Here is a 27500-nt window from a genome sequence, read left to right on the forward strand (position 1 = left end):
TTCTCTCAACTCCAAACGAACTTCTGCTAATTCAACTTATTTCTTCGAAATCCAACTTCAAAATGAACGTCCCTCTAAAAAAATTCAACCATCTTTTATCTCCAACCAGGAGCATCTCATTTGCATATCGGGTGGTCACATTGCAGGCATATTAAGAGATAAGGCAGCCATTTTTGTTTCTTTCTTCTTAATTCATTTCATTCCACGACCGACCCGTTGAATTATGCACACGTGCTAGTTAGGTAAGTCGCACGTTTTTTGTTTGTTTTGTTTGTTTTTTTGCGCGACGGAAATGGTTTGCAGATTCATTTTTAGCACACCGAAATCTACAAAAAAATATATATTTTATTCTATACGAACGTGAAACGGGCCTTAAAGTAAAATTTTTATCAAACGTTGGATAAGAACATTATATTTATTATTACTTATTTATGTAAAATAATTTTTTTTCTAAAAATAAAAATTTGATCCACACCTTTCCATTTTTTTTCTTTTTAACTAGAACATGAAATCATCCGATTTCGCCGTGGTCTAATGGCGGAACATTTTAAGGCCGATGTCAGATTTTCACCTTACACCGGTTTTTACTCGCACCGCGACGGTTCGTTTTCTGTTACCCCGTTTTCAAATCATCGCCCAGATTTTATTTTCAAAATATTGAAGACTTCATTCTGTATTAGTTAAAAGCAATAATCTACGGATTATATTTTTTTCTTTGGACAGCGATGCATCTAATAATCGAAAAGAACCGTAAGTATTAAGACTTCAGTAATTTGGCGGAGAATCCTGAGTCAGTCTCGGAAATGTTAGTTTACGAATTGAAAGCCAACAGCTATTTTGGCTATTTTGACCGAAAGGGTTCGAAAAGAAAAATGGCCAAAATCACATGGTAAATCAAAATTGCGAAATATGAAACGAAACACGAGTTCCGGCTATTGAAGGAGAATCGTTCATTTAACTGGAATTTGAATGAATAAAATAAATAAATAAAATCGCCTGTTTATTTTATGTTTTTCGGCGTTGTAAATTTGAAACTACTTTTTTATAAATAAATGTTATCCATAGAAAAACAAAACAAAAAAATAATTAAAATAAATATTATTTTACAAGAATTTTAATTAAATAAACGAACGAACGAATCAATCATAACTTCCTTTTCGTTTGCAATGTTTTGTTTATTTAATTCAATTTCTCGTTAAATGCAAAATATTTCGGTAAAAAAAAACAGCAGTTGATTTGATTTATTTATTTTTTGTATTAGTCGGGAAAAAAACAAAGATTTAGGTAAAAAAAAAAAAAAAAAAAAAAGTACGTACATAAGTTTCCAGTCGCGGACATTTGTTACCATAAAGTGAATAAAAACACTAAAACCTTATTCAGATAGGTAGAAGAGTAACATATCTGGCCTTTGGTAACATTTATTTGTTTTGATTTGATTTTTTTTTTTACCACTTTTTCGTACGTAATGCAAAAAAGAAAATCGATTTTATTTATTATATTTTTCTTCAAATTTCAGTTAAATGAACGATTCTCTTTCAATAACCGGTGTGAGATATTTTGTCGTGCCTGTTTTTGCTCCCAGACAATGGCAAAAAAATAATATAACAATTACAGCAAAGCTTACCTCTAAAATTCGACACAAATTTATTCATTCTTCATTGCAAAAAAGGAAATGCCGATTTGCCTCTGAATAGAACTGGTAACAACCTTGCACGGTAATAATTCTTTTATCTTCATAAGGAATTCGTGTTTGGGTACAGAACTGTTTGAAGTTCGGATTCATTACAGCCATTGAAGGGGTTGGTATGATGCCTTCTGATGAAAAGATTCAATTCTCGACTGAGTCGGCATCACAGAAGTTTATAATTAATGTCCATTTGAAGGCAAAGTCATTAAAGACAGGTCGATAATTCTGACTTTAAAAAAAGTCTCTGGGAGACATATATAACAATAATTTAGCCTAATCATTTAGGATTTAAATATAGTTTCAAGGAGACGAAAACTTAAAGGCTGTCGGAATTAGCTTACCAACGAGTAGGGGGAGGGAGACGGTTTAAGTCTTGCAACGAAATGTCGACATTGCTTACAAGCAGTCTTTCCTTGTAAAAGTAACAAATGGGTAACGATGGTCGAAGTGTAACTTGTCTAAAAGACAGCAACAACTACAACAACAGCAGAGCGGCCACCCCTTTTATCTACTCCAACTCTCAGTCAACGAGATTCACGCGTCACTGGAATGTATATTTAACTTGTAAGGAATAGGCATTCAGGTTCTTTGATTAACAGACCACCGGCCGTGTTGGTCACAGCTACCAGCACTCCTTTCTTTCCCACCGACCTACCCTCGGCAAGTCAACCAATTCAAAATTCTCACACATTCCCCACAAAGAAAAAAAAATCTTTAAGAGAATAAAACAGTTTGTTTAGATTCCTGATAAACTGGGTCTACCAGTTACAACTCCTTGAGGGTTACAAGTCGGACAGAACCATTGTTCATCTTCTGGTGGTGCTTCAGTTAGACCCACACAGCTGAAGTGAAACCAGTCATTGCATCTATCGCAGGCTATCATAGGTCTGGTATCCTCAGGTCTGTTACATCTAGGACAAATCCAAATTATAGTACTCTCTCTCCGTTGAGGGGCCTGGCTTATATCCTGTGAACTCGATGGTTCCATGCCTATCAGGTCAGGTACTCCAGGCTGTTGAGAGATTTCAGAGGAAAGAGATGCTTGATAGAGTATGTGTCTATAGCCCCATTCCTTCCTCACCTTCACCATGCGCACCAATTCATCACTTCCTTGGATTAGCTGTAGAACTTCACCTAGGGACCAAAAAGGCCTTGTCTTCAAAGGGCTTTTTATGAGCACTATATCTCCTGGTTTTACTTTATCTTCAAAGGAACAATCAGCCAAGCTCATTGCTCTTTCTCTGAGACTCAACAAATAGTCCTCATTCCAAACTTTCCTAAATTTAGTCAGGCTTTCTTCCCGGGAACGCAGGGTTTGAATCAAGTCAATTCGACTAATAGCATCGATCGTTTCCAGGTCCTGGTTTTCCAACCGCATTATTATTCCCTGACCAACATTTGCATTCAAGAGAGAGTTAGATCAGCATCCTCAGAGCTCCTATATTTCAGAAGGCGGCTATTTACTGCCCTTTGCACATCAGACAAAATTGTTAGTAGACCAAAATAGTCTACTTTACCTCTTCTTATTGCTTTATATAAGCAAGATTTTATGGTCTTGATAGACGTCTCCCCACTACCATCGTACCAAGGTGAAAATAGTGGAATTGTGCAATGTTTTAAGTCATATGAGCTAAATCTTTCTTTGAATTCGTCAGCTCTCATGCCCCGGTTAATGATTCTGGCAGCAGCATTAAATGTGTGAGCATTATCCGAATAAAGGTGTGTAGGGATTCCATTCACGTTTGTGAACCTAATGAATGCTTGAATAAATGATTTCACAGTCATATCCGGAACCAGTTCCAAATGTACAGCCCTAATACTCATACATGTAAATAGAAGAATGTACATTTTATAGTCTTTTTTTTTTTGTCCTTTAACATAGATATGGCTGGTAAAATCCACACCGGTATGTAGATAGGACCTGACAAAATTCACCCGAGGCGCTGATAAGTTGGTTGAATTTGGTATTGAAAAGGAAACGGCATTATAGCGTTGACATTTTACACAAGTACTAACCACATTTTTAACAGCCTGTCTGGCTTGTCGTATCCAATAACCTGCCAATCGTATTTCATTCAATGTTGTGGCCAAGCCTAAGTGTTGGCTTCTTTGGTGATATTCTTGAATAATCAATCTTGTTAGATAATGGTCTTTTCCCAATAAAATAGGATTTTGGACCTCATATGAGTGATATTCCGATTTTCCTATTCTTCCCATCGATCGTATAATGCCCCTGTTGTCCAAAAAGAGATTCAAATTCTTCAGTTTAGGCATGCTATTTCCTCCAGGATCCAACAAAAAGTCCAACTCCCTTGAAAAGGATTGTTTTTGCATTGTCTTGATCAGGTAGGCATTTGCTTGTAACTCAGGATCCATCTCCCTCTTTTTTAACTTGTTGATGAACTTGAATATCAGTGAAGTTAAACTGATCAACTTACTTAAACTGGAGAATTTTTCCAATTTGACTTCTGATGTGATGGAGCCACTTCATTCTCTGCGGCATAATTTACTGAAGCGCCAATCCGCTCCATTTGAACTTTGGAAAGGCAACCCAATTCCCGATGGCACCAGGAGGATTATTCTTGCCTTATTCATTTCGGTCCCTCATACCAAAGAGACAACTTTTCCTTAAATTTCTTGATAGTCAAACCTCTGGTGATGTAATTGGCTGGGTTGTCATCTGTTGAAGTGTACTGAAAGTTTATCTTTATGTTAAAATCAGATTTAACTTTCTCAGACATTTGAGCTATGTCCTGCAATCTATTCCGTACAAATACATTTTTCGTTTGGACGAAGTCAGCCAAAATCCAGGACAGAACTACCTGAGCATCTGTGATTACGTAGACGTCTTTTATAGGAATGTCCTTTAGGGACTCTTTTATAAAAGGGAAGCATTTCATTGCTAAAAATTTTGCTTTTATAAAAGGGAAGCATTTCATTGCTAAAAATACTGCTAGGTTGGGAGGATTTTCCCTGCAAAGGAGCCATTTTTGCTTTGGCAAATACCAAGGATGAATTTCCATCCTGTACAGCATATACCGCAAACCCATATGCGGCTTTAGACGCATCACAGAAAAAGAATAATTTTGTATCCTTTCCTTCATCTATAACCTCCTGGGGAAAGATACAGAGTCTAACGCTGATAAATCTTTTGCCAACGTTCTCCAAACTGAACTCATACCTTGAGGAACCATATCATCCCAATTCAGTTTTTGTCTCCATATTTCTCTCATCAATAAACGACCTTGCACCGTCACAGGTAGATACAAAGACAAAGGATCAAATACCTTTGAGGTCTCTGATATTTTCCTCCAAGTCGCATGATAGTGGGAAGACTCTTATAGAATCTTGGACAGGGTCATATTGATACCCCAGCACCTTTTCCCTACCAGAGTCGAATCCTGATAACGTTCCATCTGCCTCCATTTTCTTTTGGAGTGTTACACAGTTGGAATTGCAAGACTGTAAATTAAAATTCCCCATCTGCAGACGCTCTCTTGCAGAGGTATACAAATCAGATAGATTTTCTGCAAACTTCTCTGCATGAAACTTTAACACATAATTTAAAATAAAAGAGCTTGCATTGAAGCCAAAAATAAGGGTTTTGTACCTGTAGCAATATAATTTTTCACCTTTCTTCAGAAAAAAGCAAAATCGATTACGATCCTTTTCCGATGCCAGACAAATGCTTTTCTGATGTCAGCCAACAAGACATATCAGTTTGTTCGGAATTGGATAATCAATTTCAACATGTCACTCATCAGGTTCACTCCAGGATATGCTGCTTCGTTCCATGATACTGAGCCCTTATGCTTATATGAACAATTAAACACCAGTCTCACCTTGGTAGTAGTCTGGTCTGTTAGTTTTAGCACTAGCCTATGGGTAATCCATATATAGTCTTTAAATTGTTTGGGAGGCACAATTATTTCTTTGATAATACCCTCGTCTTGTTGTTGAAAAACTTGCAAATACTGATTATACAAGTTTTTCTTCTCCAGATCCTTATTAACCTTTTCTAGCACCTGAATAGCAGCATTGTAATTAGAAGGTACCGATTTTAATTTATCTTCATACCACTGAAGTTGTACGTGATAGAGACCATCTTTGAATGTGATTGAATCTCTAAACTGCTTAACCTTCTCTCCATTCAAGGTGGAGAATTTCTCGTCAGTGGGTAATCCAATAGATTCAAGATTGAACATGTTTTCCAACCCTCGCTGGACACTATCTTCAAACCAACTTTTTTAGAGGGTCTGGGTAGGATTCCTCTGGGTGAACCACGTAGTTGATTCTGGAAGATGGAAGTGGTGGAGTTTTCGCCAACACCTCTGCATAATTAATCTGTGTTCTTTTTTGGTTTTTAATCTGGTGCTTATATAGAAAAGAACACCTATTTCCAAAGGGGATTAGTTCTTTTTTGGTCTCGAATGCTGCTCCATACATGCAAGGGACTATCTTTAAAGGTTCCAGGTACTGGATTGCATCGAGTCCTAGTAACCCATCTATAGTAACCAAATCCTCCTTTGCATTAAACTTTGCAGCCAGTCTGTGATTCTTTAAATTTCCAAGAATTTTAGTCAGTCCTTCAAGGCTGTAAGACAAGTTCAACTTGGTCGCAAGAATCTGAAGAGTATGTGTTTTGCCGGGCATCAAATTCAATTCCAACGAGATTTCCTTAAAGGTTTTAGGACTCGTTCCTAAAAAGCTCTTTACTTCCATTATTTTATCCTTTGCAAAGGAGAGGCAATTTAGCTTCTTTAAAATTAAAGAGTCCAAATAAGTTCTTTGACTGCCAGTGTCTTACAGGCAGTTTACCTTCACTTTTTTATCTCCTCTTTTATTTCAATCATGGGACTTCTTTTATCTCTCTTTTATTTCAATTATGGGAGAAAGGAAAGCATTTTCGTCTTTTGTATGTAGGCAGGTATCAATCTGCATACTCCTCGTAACAGTTGAGCACATAGCAGTTATGTGTCCTTTAGAGTTGCAACTACGGCAACAAATTTTTCTTGATGTCCTTAATGGACACATATTCCCCAAGTGAGATCTCTTTAGGCACCGAAAACAAAGATGCAGCTCTCTACACCGGGTTATCCTGGCTTCATGGGTCATATAGTTGCCACAGTCCTCAGACAAATGTTTATTGCTTTTGCAAAAGTCGCATCTTACCTCGGATCTCAATTCGGTATTAAAAGTTTTAAGAGACGAAGTTTCGATCATCTCCTCTGGCTTAACCTTGCAGCCTAGGTTTGGACATCAGTACCTTGGTCGGCTGTCTGGCAACTAGCATTTGTTTCACTATTCTTGGTGTTTCCTTCAATAGTGTTGACAATGTCGGATAGGTAGTCCCAGAGATTCGGAAGAGTTCTCCCTTTACTTCAGGTGGGAATTTCGCAAATAACACTGGTGCTATTATTATTGCTCCAGCTGACTTATCGTCATATAAGTCACAACTATACGAGGCCCTTAGCTCCCACATATCCACCTGGGTCTTTATCATATTTTTTTTTTTTTAATCCTTCCAGGTTTTGGGGATTATCTAACTGGAAATCTAATTTTTCCTTAATTATTCCACCTCCTATCTCCTCCTCGTCCAAATATTGGTCTTTTAATAGCTTAAGGGCCATAGCATAACTATCTTCAGAGTGAGAGAGATTATTTATAAGTTGGAGGGCCCTGCCTTCCAAGGAGCACCTCAAAAAATATAGTCTTTCCGTGTTTGATGTTATGGACCTGGCACAATTTTCAAACTTTGTCAAGAAGTCCTTGAAGCTCCTCTTGTTGGTGTCGAAGTCCTTCCCATCAAAGCGTGGTCCCTTCAACTTTATTTTAAATGCTCCACAGAAAATGGAGAATGGGCTGTTGGTTTGAAGGGTGGCGATCTCTCATTTTCTGGAGTAACCAGGTTGCCATGACTAGAGGTTGAGTCAACATCTTCCATCGAGGTAACTGCTGGCTGTTCACTCTGGTCAGCTTTCTGCAGAGAACTTAAATGCTGTCTCGTTCCATATTTAAAGCAGAACGAAGCTAGACTTAAGCTTGCAAATGCTTCTGCTTCTCTTCTTGCAGCCAAGTGTTCCTCTATGCCAAAGGAGACACCCTCAAGCTCTTCCAACCAGTCCTCTATTTCTCGCTTAAATAGAGAAAGCACTTCTTCAGAACTCTTCTTATCCTTTTCTAACCCTTCCAGGGTAGTTAGTATTTTTCTTTGAAGAAGTTCTTCTTTCAGCTTCAGGTCCTCCATTGAGACTGAATCATCCATGTTATAAATTCCGTGGAACACTAAAATAATCCCACTCCAAAGAGAAGAAACCAATTTTGTTTCAATGTATATATTTTAAAATGGAAAAGAATCAGTTACACTTGTTTCATTAGATGACGGCCATTACTGTTTTATAAAACTACGTGCATTACTGATGCGGATATTTATGCACGCAAAAAAAAATGACAGTCATTTAAATAGAAATAAAGTCCTTACTCATTAATTTCGTGGCAATGTGTCAGAATTAGCTTACCGATGAGTAGGGGGGGGGGAGAAAAGACAGTTTAAGTCTTGCAACGAAATGTTGACGTTGCTTACAATGATGCCTTCTGATGAAAAGATTCAATTCTCGACTGAGTCGGCATCACAGAACTTTATAATTAATGTCCATTTGAAGGCAAAGTCATTAAAGACAGGTCGATAATTCTGACTTTAAAAAAGTCTCTGGGAGACATATATAACAATAATTTAGCCTAATCATTTAGGATTTAAATAAAGTTTCAAGGAGACGAAAACTTAAAGGCTGTCGGAATTAGCTTACCAACGAGTAGGGGGAGGGAGACGGTTTAAGTTTTGCAACGAAATGTCGACATTGCTTACAAGCAGTCTTTCCTTGTAAAAGTAACAAATGGGTAACGATGGCCGAAGTGTAACTTGTCTAAAAGACAGCAACAACTACTACCACAACAGCAGAGCGGCCACCCCCTTTTATCTACTCCAACTCTCAGTCAACGAGATTCACGTGTGACTGGAATGTCTATTTAACTTGTAAGGAATAGACACTCAGGTTCTTTGATTAACGGACCACCGGCCGTGTTGGTTACAGCTACCAGCATTCTTTTCTTCCCCACCGACCTGCCCTCGGCAAGTCAACCAATTCAAAATTCTCACAAGGCGTCTTAATGCCTTATGTCCTCAGAGAGTTGAGTTCTGTCTTTCTGGTCCAGCTGTTTTTATTGAACTGCCTGAAAAAGGAAAAAGGTAATCAAAAGCCCAACATGCTCATCATCATCAATACTTCGACCAACTTGATTGGTCTAAACAAAGACAGTGGGTTGCTAAATCAGCCAATGAGGGACTTGCTTATAATTGTAGAATTTCTCGCTCCGGAATGTGTGTTTCATTTCATATGTGCTATGTTTCATATTTCGCAATTTTGATTCACCAGGTGATTTCAGACATTATGTTTTTTAAATGCTTCTTGTCAAAATAGCCATCTTATTAGACGAAAAAATATGTTTATTTACTTAAAAGTAAATAAACATATCAGATAAAAAAAGAAAGTTAACAGTTACAAGAAATAAATATCACATGATTGTGAGATTATTTTTTTCAACTACCTTATTTAATTTATTTATTGCGGACTATTATTCTCATCTTTATTAGTTGTTATTACACAACGTTTCGACCAACTATTCTCTGACCTTCGTCAGGTGGTAGCCGCGACGGATAGGAACTTTGAATCTTCTAACTGCATTTCTCAGCAATCACTGTCATCCGTACTTGTGGTTGTCTCACCACGTTTTGGCTAAGTAAGCCTCTGGCCGGCTTTGGGTAGGATTGAAACTGCTATCTTCAGACAATGCTCATCTGGAACTGTAGAGATTCAACATCTCTATCAACTGCAATACGGGCCTCGGAAGTTCCTATCTGTCACAAAGGTCAGAGGAATAGTTGGCCAAAACATTGTGAAACAACAACTAATAAAGATGAGAATAATAGTCCGCAATAAAATAAATTAATATAGATAATACTCATCTCAATAATGAATTCCAATTAAAATAATATATATATTCTTTTTATTATAAAATTATTTTTTTAATCAAACATAAAATGTATTTTAAAAACATAAAATTGTATGTTACAAACATAAAAAATGTATTTTACAAACATAAAAATATTTTACAAACATAAAAAATATCTTTTATCAATAAAATCTTTTTTAAGGTCAAACATTAATCAGACATTAGAAAAAATATTTTTAAAACTTTTAATCAGACATTAGAAAAAATATTTTTAAAACTTTTACAAAAAAAGTCTTCATTTGGAGGTGTTAATTATTTTGTTAGATTTATCACTTTGAAATGTTTTTTTAATAATGTTAATTTTTTTAATCAAATACCATAAATAAACGTATTCCAAATAAAATATGTCTAAAATAGTTTTGTATCGTTACTAAAATTTTCTTTACCGTTGTTGAGTGCACAGGGAACGAGGCATAAAAAAATGATGAAGTTCAGCATTTGTCCCCTGCATTTAGCCTGAAATGTTCCCAGAGGACGTCAAATCCTGGTGAAAATTAACAAATGGTGCGGTTTTATATCTTAACATATGTAAATTTGAGTTCTGCACCATGCAAAAAAAGAAATGACTAAGTCCATCATTTGCCCCGCTCATTTAGCCCCAAAAGTTCCCAAGGCCTTAACATATTTAAATTTGAGTTCAGCACCATGCAAAACTGCTAAATAGACATACGCAGAAAATTTTGGACAAATATGGTAAAAATAGTCCAAAAATCGAGTGTTTTTATTAGCCCTAAAAGAGCCCCTGGAGCACACCTAAGAGTTATCATGAATTACAAACAAAATCATATAAAAATAATTTAGTTACAACTTTTCAGAAAAGTTTTATAAAAATCCAAGGCATCAATTTTTTTTTTAATATGCATTATTAAAGTGTCATTTTTAGTCAACCCCATTTAGTCCCAAAGGCCCCAGGGGGGTGTCAAATTATGGTAAAAAGGAACAAACGGTGCAATTTTTGGCTTTAACATATGTAAATTTGAGTTCAGCACCATGCAAAACTGCTAAATAGACATACACATCAAATTTTGGACAAATAATAAAAAATAATCCCAAGAAGTATAGGCAAACAAAATGATATAAAGCTTTATAAAAATCCAAGTCATCAAATTTTTTTAATATGCAGAAAAGTGTCAATTTTAGCCATTTTAACCCAAAAGGCACCCCGAAGGGGGCAACTGGAGTTTTCCTGGAAAATCTGTTTTGTTACTTTTTTATTCCTATCATGTTTAATGTTTGTGCAAAATTTCAAAAAAATTCCATGGCATAGTTATTGAGAAAAGTGCGGATGGATGAATGGACAAGGGTGAATTTACAGGTCCACCCTCCTTTTGTCGGGGGAACAAAAATCTTATTAGAAAAAGAAATCACACTAAAAGGAAATCTCATATAATGTTTTTTTTTTAATCTTGTTTAAAAAAATGATTACTTTTAATAAATTGTTTTATTCTTTTATTGTATTATTGTAGTAAAAAAATCAAAAACATTGATAATAAAATAAATTATTTAAAAATGAAATTATTTTAATAAATTGTTTTATTCTTTTATTGTATTATTTAAGTAAAAAAATCAAAAACATTGATAATAAAATAAATTATTTAAAAATTAAATTATTTTAATAAATTGTTTTATTCTTTTATTGTATTATTTAAGTAAAAAAATCTAAAACATTGATAATAAAATAAATTATTTAAAAATGAAATTATTTTAATAAATTGTTTTATTCTTTTATTGTATTATTTAAGTAAAAATATCAAAAACATTGATAATAAAATAAATTATTTAAAATATTCTTTTCAATGTTCCTATTTACTTGCCCTTCCACGATGGCAGAGTTAGACACAACGTCGGTTTTTTAAATCCAGCTCTCCAAAACGGGGCACTCTAGATAGGAACGAAAATAAAAATTTTCCTCAGTATAAAAGGATTTCTCCTCCAACAATCGAGGACAGAAAAGCTGAAACAGAAAATAGGAGAACAAATACTTAAAATGATTCCAAACTGTACAAACTGTATGACACTAATAAAGACGGAATTTTCGATCCCCATATCAAATCATATAATTAATCAAATAACAGTAAAAACTTGCAAAATAAAATTGATTCATTGTCATTTTTTGCAGTATTCTCAAGAAGAAAGATTATTAAAAAATTTCTTTTTTTTCTTTTTACCGTAAAACTAGTGAATTTAAAAAAAAATCCCCAAAAAGCTAAACACGGGAAAATTAGAACTGCATGTAAAAACTTTTGATTTGAAAATAAGTTGCAGACAAAATTAATTCAAGGATTTAGTTAAGATAAAAAAAAGCTTATTTTTAGGAATTAAATATTGATATTTCCTAGAGTAAAGGGAAAAATAATTTAAATACATCATAGAAAATTTACTTCATCTTTATTTTTTTAAATATTTTTGATAAACTACATAAGCACCCAAGTTTTATGAAATTTTTCTTTCTTTAAAAGCAGATTACATGATTCCAACGTAAATTATGAAGCAAAAGATAAATATTGGCACTCAAATTTTAATTTTCTTTATTTTTTAGAATGTTTCAACTGTTATTTATATTTCTTCAAAATAACTCAACGTTTCAATCGTCCAAAGCAAACAAAGAGAGCCTTTCTTTACAAAACATTGAAAAAATCAAAACATTAGTGAATCGTAAGGATTTTTTAAAACATTTATTTGAAAATTGAATAATTTTATAATGAAGGCATTAGTAATTTTCGGAACTTTTGTGGGTGATTTTCCAGAATAGTTAACAAGACAAAAAAGGGATAAAAAACAAGCTACGATACTATTCTACCTACCTATTTTTTGTGTTTTAACCTATTTTAAATTGTTTTTTATTAAAAATAAAAGTAATATAACAATGGTGGTTTCATTAGATCCATAGTCGAGCGCTAATTATCTGTCGAGATCTGGATAATGGATTTGTAGAGAATATAAACATGTTCAAAACTCTGACCTTAATTAATTATTACCAGAATACCGAGTTATAATATATACAAAGAAATATTTTATTTATGAACAGTGTCTTGTTGGTGTACACATATACGCATAGATAATTTGAAAGTGAGCGTATATTGTAGTTAAGAAATGATGAAATGGAATAAAGTTCTCTTACTTTGAGAATGCATGCATGCAGGTGAAGGTTTGTTCCGTGGTTGAGGTTTGCAGAGCCATGTGCAGACACGTCCGTTCATTATTCATCTCAAGATTAGAAAAGGAAGAGGAGAGAATGGAAGACTAGGGCAGATGTCACAGAAACTAAAAGGTTGTGTCGTGTCATGTCATGACATTCATTATGTGTCAAGTGACATTGCTTTGCATGTGTGTTATATGCGTGTAGCTTGCTTTGTGTCTGTGTGTGCAAGCTAGACATAAAATTTAGCAGTAGCATGGTTCACTATAATACTCCCCTCCAGATAGCTGGAACCTAAAAAGAAAGAAATGAAAAGTGAAAAAGAACATGCAGGTGTATGTAGTCGATGAGTATGAGAACTAAGTAACAGAAAAAATTTTATTAAGAAGTGTCAAAGTCTGTGTATTTGCATGGAAATACTATGTGACAACCACTTCAAGTTGTGTAGGTTGCAGATGTAGGTGCAGGTTCAGAGTCTGGAAAGTGTATGTCTGGTTCATTATGCATTGTGGAAACAGCAGGCATAATGACGACATCTGAATCTGGCCTGACGATCGGATCAGAGCTGAGTATGATGACTAGTTCTCAATCTGAAAAACTGGCAGAAGGAAAATTCAAATCATATGAGCTTTCCAAGGAAGTGGGTTTAACATGATCTATTGTGATAGCATTACAAGCGTATGCTGTATTTTCGTGAAAATCGGCAATATTACATACCTAATGTGCTTCAACAAGTCATATCTTTTTTATATGTCGGTCAATTTTTAAAAGAATTACATTGCTGGAAAGAGAATAGAATAATCATTCCAATGATGTTAATTTATTTTTCTTTTATGCGTTCAATGTTTTTATGTTCCAAGTTAAAAATGAAACAACGGTAAAAAATGACGATAGCAAAAAGGGAAACTGCTTTTTCCAATGTTTACATTCCATACGTTACGTTTGGATACATATGAGCGGAGTTAAATTTGATTGGATATGGCTGAAATTTTACAGGCTATATAAGCATCTCTACTGGACTCCTAGAATTGAAACCAAAACATTTAGCACTAAAGCCTTAGTTGCTACCATTTGAGCTAATGACACATGGGTGTCATTTAATCATCATTAACTCAGATAAGTGAAAATTGACGAGTTCAAAGAATTTTGTCATGCTGCATACCTCCATGTTGGTTCAATTCCATGGATTGATATCATTGATATCACTTCAAGTGCTCGTGTTGTTTTAGTGCTGAGTTAATTGCAGAAAATGGCAACATTGGTCTGCTCAACTATACAGAATCTGGCATTGAGGCGAATAAGTTTATATGCCAGTATCAGATAAACAAGTCTCAAGAGACAAGCCAATTTGATAATCTGTCAGATTGTATTAACAGACTTTGAGACAAGAGTGATCCCATTGTTAAACTGCAAGCCATTAGGTCACAACATTAGAAGTTGTGATCAGCTTAAAATTCATGGTTGAATATGAGTCTTTGTTGTGCTTTTTGATGATGATGATGATGATGATGATGATATCTGATACATTGAATTAGTTTTTTCATTGTGTAACCTTTTAGTAGTGTATTTTCTCATTCTTATTGAATATTTGAAAAGCTTGTTTCGTGTATCAAGTAGAGGTCTCATTTGTCTTCTTAGCTTCGTTTTAAAGATACAGGCATTTAAAGTTTGTCCATAAACGCCTAAATTTATGATGTTTTGGTCCTTCGTTTCTTAAAAAAACAATTTTTATGTTGAATATCGGCTTTCCAACATCTTACCATGGTACACCACCCTATTTGATGTCAAAAATGAACTCAAAGAGCTAAAAAGAAAAGCTTAACCGCTTACATTATAGGTATACAAATGTCCGCTTGTCCCCCCCCCCCATTAAGCCCACTGTGAATTGTTCATCATCCTTATCTGGTTCAGCAGTTTTTTCCTGGATTGATTTAGTCTGTGCATACAATCAAATTCCCATTGCCGAGGAAGACATTCCTAAGATGCTGATATGCACATCCTTCGGACTATTTGAGATCACCCCCTTATCCTTTGGACTGCATAATACCGCCCAGGCATTTCAAAAATTTATGGATGAAGTCCTTCTGTGGAATACCCTTCTTCTCATTTTCAGGTTAAGGACTAAGTTGGGAAGTGATCAGGGATCTATTCAGAGATGCCCGATGGGGAAATATCTTTTCTCTTCCTGCAGAACAAATGAGACCAATCAATAGTTCAAAGTCGCAATTGAAGCACTTGTTTCCACATGGAAGTTCTATAGCAAACCTCATGGTCCCCAATAGTTTATTTTTACTTGCACAGCCGCCATTGCTCAAAGGCAGCATGCTTATTGCAGATTTATCTGACATAAGTCCAGTGCAAACAGACAAAGTTTATAAAAGCTAGAAGTAATTGTAAGAAAGAAATAGCGACAGTTAAGAGAGAATATACCAAAACCACCAGAAAGCACATTTAAGTGCAGACATTACGAACTGGAAAATCTAAAACAGTGTTGTAAATAATGGGCAATCAACAATTTCCCTACTATCCAACAATCATTAGGTTGTTTATATGGCAACCGAGAAGGCGAACATGCTTCAAAATTTATATTGGATCCAGCAAACCACTTCCATCCCTGATTTTCCTTTATGGGCAAAAACCACACTAGATGATCACAAAATCACCCCTTTTCAGGTGCAGGTCAGGAAAATCAAATCATTTGGTATCACTGGACGAATACATAACTTAAGTAAACCTTTCTTAAATAGGAGAATCCAGGTTGTCCTCGATGGTTGTACGTCAAAACAATATAATATAAATGTGGGTGTATCTCAGGAGTCGATCCTTGGATTTTATTATTCCTGACATTCATAAATGACCACCATGATAAAATTGTCTATGAGATGGGTATATTTGCTGATGACACCATGCTCTCTAACAGGCACGAGAGGAAAATGAATGAACACATATCCAAGGCAATGGTGGAAACACTAAAGAAAAACTTTCAGTTTATATTGGAATGGGGACAAAAATGGATGGCAGCATTGAATGCTGCCAACACTCTCTTTAATAATTATAAGAAACCTTCTCAACCACAAATAGCTATGGCTGATAAGACATTACCTGAAAGATTTTGTTCAAACTCCTCAGCTTAATGTTCACAGAAAACATGAGTTGGAACAGATACATTGAGAGCATTGTCACAGCTGCTGTGAGGAAAGCAGGCTCTCTCTACTATGCTGGAATGTTACTTAAACCTAAAAGTATGTCCCTCTACAAGGCCACCATTCGCTCATGTATCGTTGTCACATTTGGGCTGGTGCATCTGCTATTAGTCTCTCACTCCTGGACAAGGTTCAAAAGAGAGTCGCCAACCTAATAAGTCATGAACTGTCAGCTAGGCTTTAGCTTCTGTCCCATCGACGAAATGTTGCATCTCTCTTCCTGTTTTACAAGTATTTTAATGGTAGATGCTCTAATGAACTACAAGCACTTGTACCCTCTCAATGTAAATACTCCCGACACACTGGACTAGCAGCAAAAATCCCACCCCTACACAGTAAAGATCCCCAGATGCTAGAAAGCATTCTACTTTAATAGTTCTTCACCAGAACTGCTAAACTTTGGAATTCTTTTCTGAGCTCTTGCTTCCTTGACTGTACTAAATGTAAGAACTCTAAATATTTCTTACATAATTTCTATTACTTCTTAGTACAGGGAAACATTTTCTAAGAGCAAAATATTTTATATTTTCATTCTTTTTTTTTACAATTTCACCATTATTTCACATTTAAAGTGACTTAAGATGCAGATTAAGCAATAAATTACTAAATTATTAAAATTTTAATGGTAAATTATTTATTAATAATGAATTTAAAAATTTATCAAAACAAAATCCTTGTAAGAATTATCAATAATTACAACAAATTTTCATATACAAATATAATTTTTGTTGATTTATTTAAAAATATTTATTTTTGTTGGGAAGAGCTTTCATCGGTTTCATATCATTTTTTTCTATAATTCCCTATTTCACCAAACACTTGTTTTTGATAGATTCTAGACAAATTTCGATCAGAATACAAAAATTGTATTAAAAATTTTTGAAAAATATGAACATGGTCCGTTTTTCATGATTCATTAAATACAATTAAAATCATATATTTGTTCACTGATTTGTAAAATGATGTAGAAAATAATTAGTAACAATCAACAAGACACTTTTTTTTTATTGTTTGGGATTGAATGAGAATCACTACTATTTGTTTTTCAATATGATCATGACACCATATTATTTTTTCAATATGATCATGACACCATATTATTTTTTCAATATGATCATGACACCATATATTTTTTACAATACGATCATGACACCATATTATTTTTTCAATATGATCATGACACCATATTATTTTTTCAATATGATCATGACACCATATAAATTTTTTCAATACGATCATGACACCATATAGTTTTTTCAATATGATCATGACACCATATTATTTTTTCAATATGATCATGACACCATATTATTTTTTCAATATGATCATGACACCATATAATTTGTTCAATACGATCATGACACCATATAATTTTTTCAATATGATCATGACACCATATAATTTTTTCAATACGATCATGACACCATATAGTTTTTTCAATATGATCATGACACAATATAATTTTTTCAATATGATCATGACACCATATTATTTTTCATTATGATCATGACACCATATAGTTTTTTCAATATGATCATGACACTATATAATTTTTTCAATATGATCATGACACCATATAATTTTTTCAATACGATCATGACACCATATAACTTTTTCAATACGATCATGACACCATATAATTTTTTCAATACGATCATGACACCATATAATTTTTTCAATATGATCATGACACCATATAATTTTTCCAATACGATCATGACACCATATAATTTTTTCAATACGATCATGACACCATATAATTCTTTTCAATATTATCATGACACCATATAGTTTTTTCAATATGATCATGACACCATATAATTTTTTAAATATTATCATGACACCATATAGTTTTTTCAATATGATCATGACACCATATAGTGTTTTCAATATGATCATGACACCATATAATTTTTTCAATATGATCATGACACCATATATTTTTGTCAATATGATCATGACACCATATAGTTTTTTCAATATGATCATGACACCATATAGGTTTTTCAGTATGATCATGACACCATATAATTTTTTTCAATATGATCATGACACCATATAATTTTTTTCAATATGATCATGACACCATATAGTTTTTTCAATATGATCATGACACCATATAGTTTTTTCAATACGAGCATGACACCATATAATTTTTTTCAATATGATCATGACACCATATAGTTTTTTCAATATGATCATGACACCATATAATTTTTTCAATACGATCTTGACACCATATAATTTTTTCAATATGATCATGACACCATATAATTTTTTAAATATGCTCATGACACCATATAATTTTTTTCAATATGATCATGACACCATATAGTTTTTTCAATATGATCATGACACCATATAATTTTTTCAATATGATCATCACACCATATAGTTTTTTCAATATGATCATGACACCATATAATTTTTTTCAATATGATCATGACACCATATAGTTTTTTCAATATGATCATGACACCATATAATTTTTTCAATACGATCATGACACCATATAATTTTTTTCAATACGATCATGACACCATATAATTTTTTTCAATATGATCATGACACCATATAATTTTTTCAATACGATCATGACACCATGTAATTTTTTTCAATATGATCATGACACCATATAGTTTTTTTCAATATGATCATGACACCATATAATTTTTTCAATACGATCATGACACCATATAATTTTTTCAATATGATCATGACACCATATAATTTGTTCAATACGATCATGACACCATATACTTTTTTCAATATGATCATGACACCATATAATTTTTTCAATATGATCTTGACACCATATTATTTTTTCAATATGATCATGACACCATATTATTTTTTCAATATGATCATGACACCATATAATTTTTTTCAATATGATCATGACACCATATAGTTTTTTTCAATATGATCATGACACCATATAATTTTTTTTCAATATGATCATGACACCATATAGTTTTTTCAATATGATCTTGACACCATATAATTTTTTCAATACGATCATGACACCATATTATTTTTTTCAATACGATCATGACACCATATAATTTTTTTCAATATGATCATGACACCATATAATTTTTTCAATATGATCATGACACCATATAATTTTTTCAATACGATCATGACACCATATAATTTTTTTCAATATGATCATGACATCATATAGTTTTTTTCGATATGATCATGACACCATATAATTTTTTCAATACGATCATGACACCATATAATTTTTTTCAATATGATCATGACACCATATACTTTTTTCAATATGATCATGACACCATATTATTTTTTCTATACGATCATGACACCATATAATTTTTTCAATACGATCATGACACCATATAATTTTTTTCAATATGATCATGACACCATATAATTTTTCAATACGATCATGACACCATATACTTTTTTCAATATGATCATGACACCATATAGTTTTTTCAATATGATCATGACACCATATTATTTGTTCAATATGATCATGACACCATATAATTTTTTTCAATATGATCATGACACCATATAGTTTTTTCAATATGATCATGACACCATATAATTTTTTCAATATGATCATGACACCATATAATTTTTTTCAATATGATCATGACACCATATAGTTTTTTTCAATATGATCATGACACCATATAATTTTTTTCAATATGAGCATGACACCATATAGTTTTTTCAATATGATCATTACACAATATAATTTTTTCAATATGATCATGACACTATATAATTGTTTTCAATATGATCATGACACCATATAGTTTTTTAAATATGATCATGACACCATATAATTTTTTCAATATGATCATGACACCATATAGTTTTTTCAATATGATCATGACACCATATAATTTTTTTCAATATGATCATGACACCATATAATGTTTTCCAATATGATCATGACACCATATAGTTTTTTTCAATATGATCATGACACCATATAGTTTTTTCAATATGATCATGACACCATATAATTTTTTAAATACGATCATGACACCATATAATTTTTCAATATGATCTTGACACCATATAATTTTTTAAATACGATCATGACACCATATAATTTTTTCAATACGATCATGACACCATATTATTTTTTCAATATGATCTTGACACCATATAATTTTTCAATATGATCTTGACACCATATTATTTTTCCAATATGATAATGACACCATATAGTTTTTTTCAATATGATCATGACACCATATAATTTTTTCAATATGATCATGACACCATATAATTTTTTAAATACGATCATGACACCATATAATTTTTTCAATACGATCATGACACCATATTATTTTTTCAATATGATCTTGACACCATATAATTTTTCAATATGATCTTGACACCATATAATTTTTTAAATACAATCATGACACCATATAATTTTTTCAATACGATCATGACACCATATTATTTGTTCAATATGATCTTGACACCATATAATTTTTCAATATGATCTTGACACCATATAATTTTTTCAATATGATCTTGACACCATATAATTTTTTCAATATGATCATGACACCATATAATTTTTCAATATGATCATGACACCATATTATTTTTTCAATATGATCATGACACAATATTATTTTTTCAATAAGATCATGATACCATATTATTTTTTCAATACGATCATGACACCATATTATTTTCAATATGATCATGACACCATATTATTTTTAATATAATCTTGACACCATATTATTTTCAATATGATCATGACACTATATTTTTTCAATATGATCTTGACACCATATTATTTTCAATATGGTCATGGCATCATAGTTTTCAATATGATCATGACACTATATTATTTCAATATGATCATGACACCATATAGTTTTTTCAATATGATCATGACACCATATAATTTTTTTCAATATGATCATGACACCATATAGTTTTTTCAATATGATCATGACACCATATAGTTTTTTCAATATGATCATGACACTATATTTTTTCAATATGATCTTGACACCATATTATTTTCAATATGATCATGACACCATATTATATTCAATATGATCTTGACACTATTATTCCAATATGATCATGACACCATATTTTTTCAATATGATCATGACACCATATTATTTTTTCAGCATAATCTTAAAGTCTTTATTACTATTTTATACACATGGTTTAATTTTTTTTAAAGTAATGCATATTACTTTCATAAAATTAATTAAATTTTAAAGTAAAAACTGTTTTTTTTTGTTTTGTAACCAAAAGTGAAAATCTGATTTTTTGTAAAACCCATAACTTTCTTCATTTACAGATTAATAACTCAGTGTGACAATGTTGATGGATATATTACAAACGTTGAGATTCAGACTGTGAAAAAAAAGGAAGAAAAATAAGAATAAAAAAAAAATAAAAGAAAGGTTAAACTGTTAAGTGATTAATTATGTGATTGTCATCCTTAAGTAAGGATCTTTCGGTTATTCTTAAAAAGAAAAGAAATATTGATTTGATAATACAATTCACTTTCTGGGGTTGGCTGACGGTGATAAGAAAGTTATACCCATTTTTTCAGCCATGTTAAATATAGATGGTCTGCAAAATCTGTAAGTTGATTTGAAGAGGGGGATTTTGCTGGGTTTTTTTTATTGCATAAACAGAATATTATGATACTTGACTAATATCGGAAACAAGACAACATTGACTGATTTTTTTTAAAGTGAGTCATGACGAAGGGGACGACATACATCATTATAAATGAGGTGGAATTGATAGTTGAATTACCTGGATTTTTATTCCCATGATTGAAATTGATAACAAGTTAATAAAGAATTATTGTATTAATACAAATTTAGGAACTGCATTTGTGGTTTCAAAGAGCGCCACAAAAGGGGAGAATGAATCTCCCATTATTGGTAGCGTTGGTGAAAAGTAGATGAAGAACAAAAACGTAAAGGCCATTCAAATCGGGATTTGTTAATTTGACATAACAGGGTGTTGTCGAGAGTTATAAGTTGAATTGTATTATAATAGCGGCTGACTTATGGCCTCTGCTTCCCAGTAAAAGTCAGTAAATCAGGAGCTCTGGAAATTCTTTTCAGCGCCCACTGATGTCCATGTCACCGTGTGATTGACTCTCAGATTTCAGGTTAAAATTGATAAACGCAAAAATTACAGAAAGTGGACTAGTCTGAAACTTCACTTTGCTCTCTGCTGACTCCATGCTTTTGAGAGACTAACCCTTGATCTTGCTAAACTTGAAAATCGCCAAGACTACCAGAGAGTGCCATCCAGACACGAATATTAGGAACTTAAGTTTGGACTTGTAAAGAATCAAAGTGATTTATTTGGTTACTTTATCTAAAAGGACAAGTCGTCAAACTGTTATTCTTTTTTCTTTTGACTTAAATGACCTTTGCTTCCAAGTGATACAGATTTTGCAACGAGTTCTTGATGATTTACCTTTTCAATCTTTTCGGATATGATTCACAGAACAGAACCTTTCAACATCCAGTGCATTCGCCAAAGTGACTACTGTGCACCAAAAATCCAACTGTGACACAGAACAGCCGAATTTGGTGACGTCACTCACTAGACGTTGTTGGAGGAGAATAGATATATCAGGTAATGTGTTTAAAAGCAAGCTGTTTTCATTAAACTTTAAAATAGTTTAATATGAAGAATGTGAGAATAATATCTTTTCTTAGCTTTCTGTACTTTTAATGTAGACACTTTCAAACTAAAGCAGTATAATTCAATAAAAATTGTGTAAGAAATAAAACTGAAAAATAATATTTGTATTTTTCTTTATGAAAACATTGAAATTAATCTTTTCTTTAATATCCTCATATTTTATATTCAAACTTTCCTCAGTAACATAAATTCACTTCAATGCACATCTGAGTTATTTTTATCTAATATTTATTTAATAATATTTTTATTTTTATTCACAGGTAACCAATCGCTCTACAGAAAATAATAATTCATCCAATTAAGAGTGAATAACAATATATTTTATTCACGCATAGTTCACAGAAACATGTATATATAATAATTTTCAAGAAAGTGCATACATTGGTAATAAAAATTATTTTTATAAATGTGTGTATAAAAATTTAGAATGCACTCACATACACTTTAAACATGCAAGAAAATACTGAAGAAACACTTACTTGTTGTGATGTGTGTGGTTCAACATTTTCAAATAATTATAATTTAAAAAGACACATGCGAACACACAATGGAGAGAAACGTTTTGCTTGTAAAGTGTGTGGATCAAGATTTACAGAAAATTCTTCTCTAAAACGACATCTTCGAAGACACACTGGAGAAAAACCTTATTCTTGCCAAGTGTGTTGGTCGGCATTTACCGACAATTCAACTTTAAAAGAACATATGCGAGGGCACACAGGAGAGAAATATTATTCTTGTGAAATCTGTGATTCAACTTTTTCACAAAAGTATTATTTAAAAAAACATATGCGTGAACACAGTGAAGTAAAAAACCCTTATTCTTGTCAAATTTGTGGGTCAGCATTTTTGAATAATTCTAATTTAGAAAAACACATTCGAATACACACTGGAGAAAAACCATATTCTTGTCAAGTTTGTGACTCATCATTTACAGAAAATTCAACTTTAAAACGACACATTCGAACACACACAAACGAAAGACCTTATTCTTGTGAAGTATGTGGTTCAGCATTTTCTGATAATTCTAATTTAAAAAAACATTTGCGTACACACACAGGAGAGAAACCTTTTACTTGTCAAATTTGTGGTTCAGCATTTTCACAGAAATCTATTTTAAAAACACACATGCGGACGCACCTTGGAGTAAAAAAAACTTTTTCTTGTGAGGTGTGTAGTTCATCATTTACAAATAATTGTCATTTAATAACACATATGCGTAAACACAGTGGAGAGAAACCTTTTTCTTGTGAAGTATGTGGTTCAAAGTTTTCAGAAAATTCAACTTTAAAAGAACACATGCGAGCTCACAATGGAGAGAAGCATTCTTGTGAAATCTGCGGGACTTCATTTTCAAAGAAATCTTATTTAAGAAAACATCTCCGAACACACAGTGGAGTGAAACCACACTCTTGTCAAGTGTGTGGTTCAGCTTTTTTGGAAAGTTCTCATTTAAAATCGCACATACGAACACACACAGGAGAGAAACCTTTTTGTTGTGACGTGTGTGGGTCAAAATTTTCTAAGAATTATCACTTAAAAAGACACATGCAAAGACATACTGCAGGCACTGCCACACAAAAGTAGAGAGTGTCAGCCACCTGAAATCCAGTTAAAATGTTCTTTTAGAGCATTGCTACTATAAAATCCGATACAATGAAGTGTGTAAATCTCCATCGGATGATCTGTTAAAGACCTAAATAGTTATATAAAAATAAGATCCTTTAAAGAAATCAACTTTATACCAGTTGTCATAGGAGCAACTGGCCTAATAAGAAAATCTTAAGAAATACTTGGAAACAATCCCTTGTGAAGTGTGTGTTCAGTATTTTTTAAAGTTCTCATCTAATAATAAATTAATGATGGAATATTCGGCTCAAAATTTTCTAAGAATTATTTAAGATAACACATGCAGAGATATACTGCAAGGTCTGCCACAGAGAAGTAGAGAGTGTGAGCCATATGACATCTAGTTATAACGTTCTTTTAGGGGACTGCTACTATACAAAACAACACAATGGAGTGTGTAAATATCTTTATTGGACGAACTATTAAAAGTTAAATATTGAATGTTGCCATAAGTCCTAGGAACATATACCAGAAAGAACAGTTTGGAATAAGTCATACACGATCCACTCTGACTATAAACTCCCTACAGCTAAGTACCGGAATTATTAAATACGGTGATATGGGACGAGAAAAAAGATGCCTGCAGAAACATACTATAGAACACAAATGCTAACTTCAATCAACTGTATTTAATTTGTTGGAATAAAATTTTGCTTGGATAAATATGCCAAGTGTTCTCTCAGATCTCGGAAGAAGATCTATGCTGAAGAAGAACAGTTTATTTACAGACTTAAATCAAAGACAGAAAGTATAGGCAATATAGAAGAATATAGTAAGAATCTTGGCATGGAAGACAATGATTCAATTTAAAACGTCAAGAAAACAGTATATACACTGTGTAAGGAAAATGTGCAAAACACGACAAACAAAAATAAATGTGCATTTGAAATCGGTGTTTTTAATGACGCTAGCTTAATCAGAAAAAAGAGAGAGACAATAACTACAGAAACATGAATCCATAGAAGTATTGGAGTAATTATAAGATTATGTAAAACAAAAACTGCATAGCTAATGTATCTGCTAAATCAATTGCAGAAGAGATATAAAAATGTCCTTGAATTCATTATTAAAATCATAAAGAAACTTTCTATAAAATAGTAAGTGAACATCTGCATCAGGTGTGATGTCATATCCTCGGCAAAATCAAACAGATAATAAAATGTCTCAAAAATAGAACATTACATACTCCAGGTTTAACAAGTTGAAAAAATACATAAATCAACAACAAACCCTGGTCCCCCCTCGCCCCTCGCCAATCTTTCACGAAAAACACCCGTCTAGCTGAATCCACTGTGAAAAATTTCCCCCACTCTATATCTGTGCCTAAATCAAAACGCGGATTCCATGAACAAAGCTTCTTTCTTAGAACTGCACGCCTGTGGAACTCTGTTCCGTCTGCCTGCTTCCCTCCGGACTACAACTTGGATGTCTTCAAGTCCAATGTTTACAAATTCCTAATGAACCGCCCCCTAATTAAACACTTCATCAAATCTCCACACTAACGTAATGTACTTGCAATAACCCTTATCCCTGAGTGGCTTCCGGGCCTTGATAAGTTGTGTTCACTGTGTGTAAAAAAAAAAAACACTTGGGTAATTCATAAAGAAATAAATTATTAACTTCCAAAATGTTAGCATGAAAAGGGAACTCTTCATCTGACAATGAACTTAACAAAAAAATAAGAGAAAAATCCTATTTTTATGAAGTGTGTGGGTCAGTAAAATCACACATAAAGACAGCACTTCGTCACTATTTCAAGGAATTAAGAAAAAATCATTATTACTGATTGTGTTACATAACCATTAATGTTGTGTACTTACATGAAATAACTTTCATTGTTATTGTGTGTATATAACATGCATACTGGTTATCAATGCATGTGTTTTTTATTTGCTTTTATGGAAATCGACCCAGACAAGGCATGAAACCACTTGATGTAAAAATCTAAGTATCAGATAGATTCTTACCCAAAAGCAACTATTATTTTGCCTTTGTCCAGGGTTTGCAGAAACTTGAAAATCGTATTCTTTATGTCCAGTAAAAATTTGTGTAGCAATATTAAAAATAAAATCGATATAAATACTATTAAATAATTAAGTATTAATAAAATACCATTAAACTATTTTTTAATATTGAAAATAAAATCGAAATACATTGTTCTTAAATTACATTGTATTATTGTGAATACAGGAGTTATGCCCCTTTATCCCAAAACTATCAGATGTTTTCCATAAAATAATATCAGATAGTTACGTGATAAAAGGATGTAACCGGAAATTCAAAATTTAAAAGTAAAACAAACACAGTGTAGACAAATCTATAATGGGGAAAATAACATTTAATCGCGCTTGGGTCACAGACTGTAAATATGATTGTCGAAAGGATTGTATGTAAATGAAAATGGCTTTTGCTGTTGTCAATTGAGCTTTTTTGTTTATTATATCATTGTTTATATATCAGATTTGGTTTCGAAAACTTGAATTTTGTCTGGAGAAAGCCTTAAAATCTTTAAAAAACATTGAAAAGTTTATGAAAATGGATATTGAACCCTATTTGTGAGAAATATCACTCATAGAATGCGAGGAATAAATAACAAAATCAGTGATGTACAAATACAAATAATAGTTCAACAGTGAAATAAACAGTTCAACAGATGACAGGTACAGTTCCAGAAACATATGTATGAGACAGTGCTTTATAACTGGCTGCTAACCCCAATCCATGTGCCTTTTGTTTTACTCTGCTTCGTCAGTGGCAGCACTCAGCTTGGAGACACTGAAATAAAAGACTTTTCTATTTCTTTTTATTCTAATTTTATTTCAGTCTTTAAAAGATACACATCAAAGTGGATTCAGTCATATTGTCAGGTCATCGTTCTTAGGGCTACATAGGATCTGTCTGACTTCAGTTATCAAATTATTTAGTTATTAAATTATTTAGTTATCAAATTATTTAGTTCTCAAATTATTATTAAAAAAAACTATATAATTTAATTACCACTTCCTGACTATAACTCCTCTCATTCGATTACCATTACTATATGTTAAATCTCTTTTAAGTATTTATGTATTTT

At 32.6% G+C, this 27500-nt stretch overlaps 1 long non-coding RNA gene across 2 annotated transcripts; it reads left to right on the top strand.

Moving 5' to 3' along the window:
- Positions 1-593: 593 nt before the first annotated feature.
- On the top strand, positions 594-27233 carry LOC145266442 (uncharacterized). Of its 2 annotated transcripts, XR_013864717.1 has the most exons (3): positions 594-750; positions 22601-22732; positions 23062-27233. It is a non-coding gene; the product is annotated as an uncharacterized LOC145266442 (long non-coding RNA). The 2 variants fall into 2 exon arrangements; XR_013864718.1 differs by lacking the exon at positions 22601-22732.
- Positions 27234-27500: the final 267 nt, after the last annotated feature.

Source organism: Euprymna scolopes, chromosome 4 (assembly GCF_053919585.1).
Source record: "Euprymna scolopes isolate OS-2025 chromosome 4, ASM5391958v1, whole genome shotgun sequence".
NCBI classification, from domain to species: Eukaryota; Metazoa; Mollusca; class Cephalopoda; order Sepiida; family Sepiolidae; genus Euprymna; species Euprymna scolopes.